The sequence below is a fragment of the Condylura cristata genome, unplaced genomic scaffold (genome assembly GCF_000260355.1).
Source record: "Condylura cristata isolate star-nosed mole 26May11 unplaced genomic scaffold, ConCri1.0 scaffold00008, whole genome shotgun sequence".
Taxonomy (NCBI): domain Eukaryota; kingdom Metazoa; phylum Chordata; class Mammalia; order Eulipotyphla; family Talpidae; genus Condylura; species Condylura cristata.
Genome location: NW_004567109.1, coordinates 44,649,267 through 44,660,665, shown reverse-complemented (window position 1 = coordinate 44,660,665; position 11,399 = coordinate 44,649,267). Strand labels below are relative to the sequence as shown.

General features: G+C 48.4%; 1 protein-coding gene across 1 annotated transcript in view; it reads right to left on the bottom strand.

The window, feature by feature from the left end:
* The window catches only part of LHX8 (LIM homeobox 8), a 24,365-nt gene extending 22,757 nt beyond the window's left edge, over positions 1-1,608 (bottom strand). The window contains exon 1 of the mRNA XM_004679127.2: positions 1,461-1,608. The gene's annotated coding sequence lies outside the window, so the exon portion shown is untranslated. The remainder of the gene's footprint in view (positions 1-1,460) is intronic.
* Between the last annotated feature and the right edge of the window lie 9,791 nt (positions 1,609-11,399).

Sequence of the window (11,399 nt, the reverse complement as noted above, 5' to 3'; positions counted from 1 at the left end):
GGCCACCCGAGCGCGGAGGGCTCGCCTAGAGCGCGGCGGAGCTCTTGGGGCTCCGGGTCCCAGCGCTCACCGGAGCACGTCGGTTCCCCGCCCCCCTGCCGGGGGTAACAAGTTAATAACAATCATCCCAGCACAAAGCATTTTCTTTCTAGACGTCAATCACCGCGGAGCGGGGATCACCCGGCTAAAGGGGGTGCGTGGGGGCGGGGGCAGGGAGTGGAGTGGGAGAGAAGAAAAGAGGATTGAGAAGGGGGTGGGGGAAGAAACTTGATTTCTTTAATAACCTCAATTAAAAGAGCAAGACACACATATATTTTTTAAAGGGGGCTTTTTGAATTGGATAGCCCGAAAGGTGAAGAGGTTTAATAGGATACTTGAAAGCTAATTACAGCAGGATTTAAGAAGCCTGGTGTTTGTTCCGATGACAATTTGAATGAAAATGCTTCAGATTAAACCGAGCCAGCAGCTCTTTCGTAAACTTACAGCAATTAGAGCTGCGAGTGATTTTCACTCGTTTCTTTAAGGTGTAAATTGCTACTTAGAGCTCAGTAAGTCAACATTTGAGCTACTAAAGGATTATTTTTAACCAGCGCAAAAAGCGGGTCGAATAATGGAAAATATCCAGCTGAATTTAATTTGTGCCATTAAAAAACCCAACCTCGGTCAGAATGTTTTAAAGCAACAACGCGCATTGCTCAAGTGTTTCCAAGAGTTAGCTGGAGTTTTGTTCTTAAACGAAAACGCAGCCTCGCTAGGCTTTTTCGGTCTTCGTTTACGAAAACTCCGGGGAGGGGGGGAAACGGGTGGAGGGGGCAGGGGTCACTGAACTCGAGTGTCCCCAAACAGCGTTTCTGACTCTTCACTTCCCTTCCTCCCTCCCTCTGGCAGCAACCAGCCGAGATCCGGTCCAACCCCGGGGTCTCCCGGGTCCTCTGCCGGTACCCTCGGGGGGCGCCCCGGTCGCGGGATCCAACGCTGAGACACAGAGGCCGCGTCCTCGCAGACACAAAGAGAATTTAAGCAGAAAAGCCCGGCGTTAGCCTGGGGGAACTCTGCCAGCGTCGGAGTACAGACCAAGTCAGCGGCGTCCGGTACGGGCCCCGCTGTGGCGCTCAAACCTGCTGGAAATGATCCTCAAACTTAAAACGCGAGAAACCCCACAGGTCCTGCCTCCAAAAAGAGGTGAGAGCGCGTCAGTTTGCCCCATCACCCCGCTGAAGTAGACTCGCGCGCCCTGTCGTAGGCATCCCAGGTCCACCCTGGGAACCCCTGAGACCTTCCAGAAGGCGCTTCTATTTCGCCTGGAGCCCAAGGCTGCGCCGACTAGGTCCCCGGAGGTGCCTGGGGCAGGCTGGCGGGAGCCGCGCCTCCAGTCGCGCCCGACAGCCGCCCAGCCCTCGCGACTCGCCGTTCCCTGCCACCACGTTCACCACAGCAAGTAGAACAAAAGCACGACTCACTTGCACCCGAGAGCGCTTTAGGCTCGAGGCTTCGTCTCCCAAATTACAGTCTCCATGCCTTAGGTTAAGTGAGCTTGCGGGGAGGGGAGGCAATGATGACTGACTAACGCTACTACGTAATAAAAAAAAAAAAAATGCCAAGTCTGAAGATGAGGCCGTTACAGGTAATTTCTGAACCTAGTTTGGGAGCCCAAACAGATCCCGTTTCAAGGAAACTGCGATTCAGCTAAGTCTGGCTTGGCGTCGGCCCTCTCACCTTCTCAGGGGGAACTGCCAGCTCCGGCACGTCCTTTTCTTCTAGTTTACACACAAACATTTGATCGCTTTTCCAATACATGGCACTGCCAGGGCTGCTTATCACATACCAACTCCAGAGGGTCAGAGGCTGACCGAGTCTGCCGACCTTCCTCCCCGCCCCCGCCCTCACGCACTAATAAAAGCTGACACAGAGCAGGGTAAGAGTGCTACAAGTAAGTCTTCGTCCAAAGAGGCCGCTGTGGCCGTAACCACTCTCTGATGTACTGTTCTGAAGATTCTTTTCCCAACTTCACTGAGGTCTGTTCCTCCAGGAAGCGGGGGAAAAAAAGTTTTGTTTTCCAGAGGGTGGAACTTACATAAAGGGAGGGAAAGCAGTGTGTGTGTGTGTGGGGGGGGGGGGAGTCTTTTCCAGGAGGAATAGCCTCACCTCCTTAAGAAAAAACCCGCCTTCTCTACATGTTAAGATCTTTATCAGGACAAGCCAACTTACACCAGATTTAGTATTAAAGGGGAAAAAAATACCCATTGGGAATGGCCTGTTAACTTCCGACTTAAAAAAAAAAAAAAAAAAACTCTGTATTTGCCGTGGCTTTTTAATTCTCTCTCCCCAACCAAAAACTAAACAAAGATTCAGGTTACATCTCTTTCTGTAGCTAGAAGAGGAAGCTGAGGGCTGGGTGACTTGGAACATTTAGTCTTTCTGAAACTCGGAGCTCTTGTCTGCTAGAAGAACTAAATTGCTCTCTAGCACCCTAAGGATTGACTTGTCTAGGAGTTAGCAATCCCTTTGCGATCAGTTTTCTCATTATGATAAAGAAGGAACATCTGAGAAGCATAAAAGCTTGTGATTTGTGACTAGACTTGAATTCAAGGCTACAGGAAAGACCAAAGTGTATTACTCATATAATATTGCTCTTTCATGTTGTCCTACACAAAATTTAACCACTAGCAACGCTAGCTCCTGCCTCAAAGTTTGGCAGTGGGTTTACTGGGAGGAGTTTCGCTCCCTCCCCAGAAAAACCTGTAATTTTGAAACAGCTTATAAGAAAAACTACACTTATTATTTAGCATACAAAGTAGAATTTGGTAAGAGACTTACCAATATTTTCTATTTCCAATTTTTCCTTTAAAAAAAAAAGGCATGCTGCTGACACCCAAGTGATGAAATTACCTGGGAGACTTTGTTTCTTAAAGGTGTTTAACAAAATCATGCAATGTCATTTCAGTTGGACGAATATGTGTATACAAGAGGAGAATCGAAGTGTTCTTTCCCAGATCGATCAGCAGCAGGTTAGAGGAGAGGTATTGGTCAGAGACAGGTATACTTTCTCATGATGAAGTGAAAGTGAGCCGGTTTAACAATTTGAGACAGAACAACGACTGCAAATTTAGTTTTTCCTCAATTACATTTTTCTCCCATAAACACGAGGATCCCTAGAGCATTTTCCTATTGCCATTGTTTCCCTTTGCTCGCAGCTGCACACACGTTAATATTAGCCACCCCCCATGCTGCCGGCCCTCTCCGACAGAGAGCGCTTAAATTTAAGGGGGGGGGCAGGGAAAGGACGCTATGATCAGTCTGTGATCTTTTACAAAATTAAGTCTTAAAGATGGGCAGACTTCTTAAAAACCTAACCAATACGTGGAGAACCGAGAGATTTGTGTTTTTCACCAAGTGCACAAATTAGTATTTTGGGCAAAAGCCACATAATGCAAAATGGTACTTGCGAAAAAAGAGTGCATGCAGAACATTGGCTCGATTGGGCCATGTATAGAGCAAAGACTGAAAGATGTACTAAAAATAAAGATACAGTTTGGAGATTTAGTTACTGTTTCTATGTGTTAGAGTCTGCGAAATTAATCTGGGGTACTGTTTGGCTACTATCCGCGAGAGTTATTCGCGCGGGTCATTTGGAGATCCGGAAAGCGCCGAGCTGTTTTGGGAAGCAGGGCGGGGGCGCGGGCGTTTATGCGGTCTTTCCACCCACTCTCGCCTAATCAGGCGGCTCTCAATCAGGTTTTCAAAATACTAATCTTGATCTAAGAGCTCCTATCTCTGTATAAGTGGGGGAAATGATTCATTTTTAGAGGCTTCTGGGCTTGGCGAAGAAGAATGGTCGCCAGACATAAGAAGAGGACCGAAAAGACTGGTCTGGCGTTGACTTTACTCCTGGCGAGCGGCCTGATGCGGATCTTTCTCGGGGTATAATTGTGCGCATCCAGTCTTGCACTGTAGGCCTCCCAGCGGTGAGTCTATTTCTGCGTCCAGGGCCCTGTAAGCCTCTGGTTGGGGAGTTTTGTGTGGAGGTGGGACATGGGGGGTATGAAGATATTTGTCATGAACGTCCGGGTTGAGCGTCCCGCCTCTCCTGGGCCCGAGGACCTCCTGATCCTTGTCATGGGTGATCGCGTCGAAGGCTAGTTCCTGCGGAATGGCGCGGCTTCTCCCATCCCGCCACACCTTTTACCCACGCTCCTCCTGGGCTCGGGCAGAGGAAAAGCCCTCTTGCTTCTTTGCAAATTACCTCTTACTGTGTTAGAGGCTTGCGCTTAACCTAAAGGACTCCTTTTGTCTTCGCAATAAAGGGTAATTTCCCAAACCCCAATGGAGACCCATTTTGAACGAACGAGCACAGGCCAAAATACGTGTTCTGTGTCTGCAGGTGGGAGAGGAGTTGCTCAAGTTAGGGTGCTTCCTACCTACTAATTTTAAATTCCTAGATGGCCGCCTCTCCTTAAGAGAAATTCTGAGATCCCAAGTCCGCGGAAGGGAACGACGGACACCCTGGGCTGGAGGGCGCTCTGCCAGCCCGAGGAAAAGAGAGCCATAGAGATTGGGAGTGCAACCTGTCCTGACAGAGCAGCACCAGACGAGTTAGAAGGTGCTGGGTGTGTCACCTTAGAGCTAGAGATAATCAGAGAGGGGGGACTGGGTCCCGTAAGGCCGAGCCTTGATTAGAGGTCCGGGCTGGAGAGCGGGACCACCAGCCCGCCCTGACCCCCGCAGCTTCCATTCACCGCGAAGAGCTGCCTAATTGGGCTGCGAGCAGCTGCGAAATTTGTAATCTCCTAATAAGCCTTCCACGTCGGTAATTCTTATCAAAAGGCATAAAACTGATATTTTCACACTCGGCTTGCACCACAGGCGCCGTTTATAAACATCCTTCATCAGTGGGATGAAATTAAGCCGGCATTGACAGAGGTCTCTGCAACTTGATATTTAAAAGCAATAGATCCGAATTAGCAAATTATGACTTGAAGTAGGCAAAGTCCCCACCAACTTGACTATTGAACCCTTTGCCTCTGAGCTCCTGGCGGTGAGTAACCATAGAGTTAAGGGAATTTAACCTGCGCTACTCTGGCAATCGCCCGGATCTCACTGGTGCATCCGCGGCTCCCCTGGCTCCCTGCTCTCCCAACAACCTTTGAGGACGCTCTGGGGTCAGGGCAGCGGAACCCGGTAGAGCACAGTTGGGGCCTGTGCGAAGACCAGGCAAATCCAGACGCCCCAGCCCTCTGGCGCAGGGTAAGCCCCAGCCTTTGGGGTCTCCGCGCTTTTCTCCGTGGCTACTCTTTCTGCCGGGCCCCCAGATACCACCCTGGTAGCTCAGCGGCCAGAGGACTGGGGAGTGGGTGATGAAGGTGGGAAGACCACCTCAAGTTGTCAAGAAGGTGCAATTTTTGGCTGATTCTTGTGACGAACTCCTTATCCTTGACGGGGAAAACAGCCATGAGCTCTGCGAAAGTGCAGAAGTCAACTAAGTTTAGTATTAAAATAATATGTCCTTTTACATTTTTTTTTTCTTTTGACCTCCCCTTCTCACCGTTATTTATTATTCTGGAAAGAGCTTCCAGAGGGTCCTCCACAAACTTGAGCTGCTCAGAACCCAGGCACCGCTCAGAGAACTCAGGGCTGGATACACGCTCACCTTGGGACCAGTCCCAAGCTTCTTCTCAGACTGTCACCCAGTTTCTGGCGAAAAGGGCGGGGCGCATTTATTCACTCCAGTGGAGGTCGCTGAAAGGTGGCGAGGGCCTCCATCTGGGACCCTTGGGTCTCTCCCCCACGGGGGACCGAGGCGGAGGTTCAACAGGCTTCCAGCGAAACCCGGGTGAGGGGCGCGGGGCATCTGGGAACCGCCCGGGGCTCAGCCGCCGCCCGCTGTAATCGAGGTGCAGGCAGCACCTCCAGCGTTTCTAGATACCCAAAACGAAAGACTAAGTTGTGCGCCGGCTTGGGTCGTCGCGCCCCCCAGAGTGAACAGCACTGTCAGCGTCGGTAAGAGAAAGGGGAAGCATTTCTCGCCGATTGGAGACACGATAGGATAGGTAGAATTAGAAATTAGATAGGAAGTTCTGTGGAGCCGAAGATAGGCAGGGGGCGGTCTGGGACACTCCCGGGCTAAATGCAACTACGCAGAGACGAAAAGTCCACTACAGCTTTTACTCATTGTGACACATCCAAGCCTACAAACCCGCCTTGAGCACGTTTGTGGCTTGGAGCTGCTAATTTTATGTGCATTTTATCAGAGTGAGCAGCGCAGCCGACCAGCGGAAACCTGATTCTAATCTGTTTGCGTAGACCCCTGCTCACATAAACTCTGTCAAAGTCGAACTCCAAACTCCAAGGAAGAGAGAGAGAGCGAGACCTCGCAGGTCTCTAATCCCAAAATGTGCTTCCTTACACATCCTAGGCACAAGCTGCAGATCCAACCTAAAGCTCACTAATCTAAAAAGAGGACGGAAACCCTGGAAACCTTTCCCTCCTCTACACTCTGGTTCCCCAGGGATCATTGAAAGCCAGAATCAAACTCGGCTGGAATGATAGAAAATCCAAACTTGATTTGAGTGCAAAAGCATGGGTGTCAGATGTTTTTTTTTTTTTTTCCGTGCATATGTATGGGGAGGCAGTAGGGATCTGTGTGAGTCTCCTACCCGAAGGCTTTGACATGGTTTTGATAAGGGAAGGGTAACTGGTGTTGCTGGCCAGTGAGTGGGCGCCCCGTATAAATCCATGCCATCTTGCCCACAATCTTTGTACAGAGGTTTCTCCCCTTGCCACACTTCCATGTTCAGTCACTTCTCTTCCGCTGTATCTCATAAAATGATGCTTAAACAAAACAACTCGGCAGATTACTGGAGTCGGTTTTAAAATTAAATTAGTTGTATCTGGGTTTCTGCCATAGGAGACTTGTTTTTGTAAACTACCAGATTTTTCTTCCTCCTCTTTTCTCCCCTCCCCTTTTCTGTTCCTTCAGTGCTTACCTATCTGCCTTCAAGAGAGTTCAAGGTTTAAAAGCTAGACAAAGTACTCTTACACAGCAAGAGTACTTACAGCAGAATTTGCAGTTAGCCAAACTTGTAATGGATCTCCAAGCGATTTATTTAACTTCATAACACCCTGATTTATTTTTTAGTAAATACCACTAGTGATGTTGAAGTAAGGGTATACAGTCACAATAGGTTCTCAATAAATACTTTTTCTGCTCCTAGCTATGTCCTTTGCTGCCCTGGATGCAGAAGCTTCGCCAAAGGCCTCATTCTCCACGTGAAAGGGGCAGACAAATGCTCTTCAGCGCCGACTTTGTGTCCTATCGGGCATTTCTAGTTCACTAAATCCAGTCCTCACCGCCAGAAGGGCCTCTCTGGGCTGTCACAGACGCTGAAGAAGACGCAGCCAGAAGCCATTTCTACTTCCACCCAAAGCCGCTTGGAGAACTTACCATCCTTTTTGTCCCCGGTTTATTTTGAGGTTAAGTTGGCACATTTAAATGTTTGGTACCTTGGCTTCTACCGTCAGTTTGTTCAACTCTTTGTTTATTGTAATCTAAGACCATCTTATCAGGCTGTGCTGAATTTGAACCCAGGAGCCAGACATTCAGCTCCTTTTTTTTTTTTTTTTTAAGGCCAGACTTAGCTGCTATGTTGCCTCCTTTACGGCGAATGAGTTCAGAAACGAACATTTTCAATTAAACCAATTATTGGCCCCAACTCAGATGGTTCTTTACATAGCACTGTTAACCTGGGATGCGCCTCCAGAACAGGTGTTCCAGCTGCTAGCTTTTGCTTAATACCAATTTGTGGGCCCAGGGGGCGGCTGCTATCCGGTAAGAAAGAGCGCCCCCTTGCAGCCAATGCTTTCACTGTGCGGAGGATCAATAGCACAGAAAGGCTTGGAGTGGCAAATATACAGGCACAAAGGAGAAAAGGGAGTTGAGCATTTAAATTAACAGTAAAGTTGTTTTCTTTCCTTTCCTTGCAAATTACAGAATGCAATGCTTTATCATTGCGTGCACCGAAGTCTGGATTGATCAAAGGACCATCACTCTTTGGACGTTGTGTGATGCAAAGGCGGTGTTCATTTCTGTAACTTTTCTTTTGCCTTCTACCAAAGTTCGGATCACTGCTGGACTGCACAGAGATCGCGGTGCCCGGGCCAGGGCACAGGGTCTTCTGGCCACAACCCGCTATTACCACGCTGGAGCAGTCTTTAGAAATAGTTGTCTGGAAATAGGTGAATAAAGTAGAGCCCAACAGATCTTCCCACCACTCCATACTTGAAGCCACATGAGAGCGGGAATTATGTGCTTTTCCAACTCTCTGGAACCTATCAGTAATTCAGCGCCTGACATTACCACAGTAAAGGGTTCCTCACTGAGTGAAAATACATATTGGCAGATACAGAGGTTTCACGTCGCTCCAGAAACTAGGGATAGTTCTAGTTTCTTACCTCTTTACATTACTCCGTTCTTGCCCAGAACGTCAGCCTTGTAAAACCTAGAAGGGCTAAGCAAGGAAGGACTCTGAGATTGTGACAATTTTAATTGAAGGACTTATTAGGGGGCACCTTTGTACAAGAGCACAGTGTCTTGTAACTTCCTGCGGATCCTCTGCCAGGCTTCTTTTCAGCTCCTGTGGAGAGTCCTTCAAACCTCAACGTCTGCAAATAAATTGGAACCGTACCCCTAGTGCCTAAGAGACCATCCAAGTCTAAGCCACACTTCTAAAGAAGGAATCTATTTCCAATCGAAGTAGAGACGTGTTGAGCCCCCCAAAGCCAGGAAGCCTCCTTGCACCACTGATTGCCCATTGTAAAAGCTCTGACTTTTGGCTGGACTTTGGTTTAGGTTGTGAGTTGCTCCAGGGCAAGAAGTGGGTAGGGGTGGGCAGTCAGGACAGGATCCCAGGTCACTGGGAGCCAAATGTTGCTTTTCTCAGGCCTCTCTTACCTGGAAAGGTGATACTATCCCTTGTTTACATTCTGCAAAACGGGAAGAATGTGGATAAGACGCCCAAGTGGTTGATGGAGTCTCAAACCAGTAGTTTCTGCATCAATGCTGCGGTGCCTCGATGCCTCCACCCCTCAGTCTTTCCTCAGGTCCAACCCGGTCTGAACAGGAATACATCCAGAGCAGGAATAGTCCAGACAAGGCAACAAAGGCTGGAAGAATTCCTGAGACCTAGAATATTTGCATCAGCCCCAGCGTTGTTAAATTTACCCCAACACTAAGGGACAAAATAACGAGGCTTTATCTTGAAGACTCTGGTTTCTTGGCAAACCAAAGAAGATTTGCAAACTCAACCATAGTTGCTACAGTCATAGAAACTATGGGAAAATCATTTGAAAATTCTTTTATCCCACTTATCTCCAGAGAATTGTCTCTCCTTCCTCTGGAGGGCCACAGAGGGGCTTTCTTTTGTTAAAGGGGACTCCCTTGCTGCACCACCTTTCTTTTCAGTTTGCATTTATTATTACTTTTAAGGTTAAAAAATTACCCAAAACAACACACAAATTTCTTGTGAAACTTTTAATATATACAATTCCCGTTCAAATTTTCTTTCTCCCCTTTTCAGAATACTTCTGCTGTCAATAATTAATTTTAAGTATATTATGGGAAATATATATGTATAAAATCTGGATTAGCTTGTGTAAAACTGCCCTATACATCAGGATCAGGATGGAAAAAGTACGCAGCCAGTAAACGAAGCTATAATTCCTGCTGCCTTTGCCACCCTCCCCCCACTATCTCTTTTCCTAAAATAGCTTTGAATATTAGGCACAAATATGTACATTTATGTAGCTACCGTTTTAATAAGAAATGCCATGTATTGTTTCGCATTGCACAGATATCACGTATGTTGTTATGATGTTACTCACAATATTTTCGAACTAGATGTTATTATGCCCAGTTCACAGATGGGGAACCTAAGCTCAGAAAGGAGGTCAGCATCCTAATAGTTGTTAAGAGACTGAATGTGGATACAAGCCCTTTCCAGGACCGTAACCACTGTGCTTATATAACGGATATTTTGTGAACCTTGCATCTCCCTGGACGATTGGATGTGTGGCTCCTCCCCTCTTCCTGGAGTCTTGGAAATGGGAATTATTTTAAGAGTTCCTGGGGCGTTGGTGGTGGTTAAAGTGTGAGAGTTAGGGGAACTCAGGGTGAGTGGGCAAGGATTAAGGCACTTGAGTGCAGCGCCAGGTCAGTTAAGGCAGGCTCTTGTGGAGCCCGCGGGGAGTAAGGGCTCCGCAGCAGGGAATTTATCGTGGGGGAGGGAGGTAGCTCTCGGTTTTTGTTTTTTTTTTTTCTCGCTCACCGTTGCATTTCCGTGGTAACTCCAAGCCCTAGGGGCAGGCCTGCAGGACGCCCCCATTCTCCGCCCTGGGAGGCCAGGGCCAGCTGGTAGGCCTTTGGAGGCAACGCCAGAGAACAGCCTGGAGCCTTGCGCGTTTTCCCAAGGCTTTTAGCCCGGGGTTCTCCAGCCCCCAGGGCATTAGATCCAGCTGGGCGGTAGCCCCGGGGCAGGACGGGAGCTTATCCCATCCCGCAATGCCACCTGGGAGATACAGAGGTATGTGGTGCCTGGAGAAGCTGAGTCGATCCGAAAGGTGTTCTGGGCAGAACCTCACACTTCACTAATCCAAATTCAGGGGGAGGTGGGTGACCGCGGCGGCTAGGGCCTGAGTACCTGTACCAGACCAGACCGGGATCTGAGGCTAGTTGCCCCACGGGATTTGACCAACGCCCTCATACACTTTTCTGTGAATTTTAAATTTCAAACATTCCTCACCTGGAATCATATCAGGCTTTCGGAGGAGGACGTTAAGACTTTCCTGAGAAAGTCAGCGCCGCCCCGTGGACCAAGGCCCAAGCCCTTCTTCAGCTCAGCGGTGTCTGCCCTGAAATAGGTAGGTAATTCTTGCTTGACCCTTCAAATGCATCCGAGTTCACATCCTAGCACCCACAGAAAGCTGTTAAAGAAAAGAAAAAACCAAAATTCAAGCCCAAAACAAACACAGTGATGAGGCAAGGCCTCTTTGATTAGACAGGAACAGTGTGTACCTGAGGCGCTTGGTAAAGTAGACAGACTGGATGGCTATGTGGGGAAAGGAGAATGGCCAGAGAGAGAGACATGGGGACATGAGTGCTGACCAGAGAAGGGCCTTAGCCCGCTTCTCTAAGGTTTCAAGTTTCTTCTACTTGCCTTTAACTTCTGTGCCAGTCATTTACCATTTTGCCCTTGGTACTTTCAATATTGTTGTGCAATGCTTGCTCAATACTTGCACCTGATCCCAAGTGTGTGTGTGTGTGTGTGTGTGTTGTGTGTGTGAGAGAGTCAGAGACAGAGAGACAGAGAGAGAGAGAGAGAGAGAGAGAGAGAGAGAGAGAGAGAGAG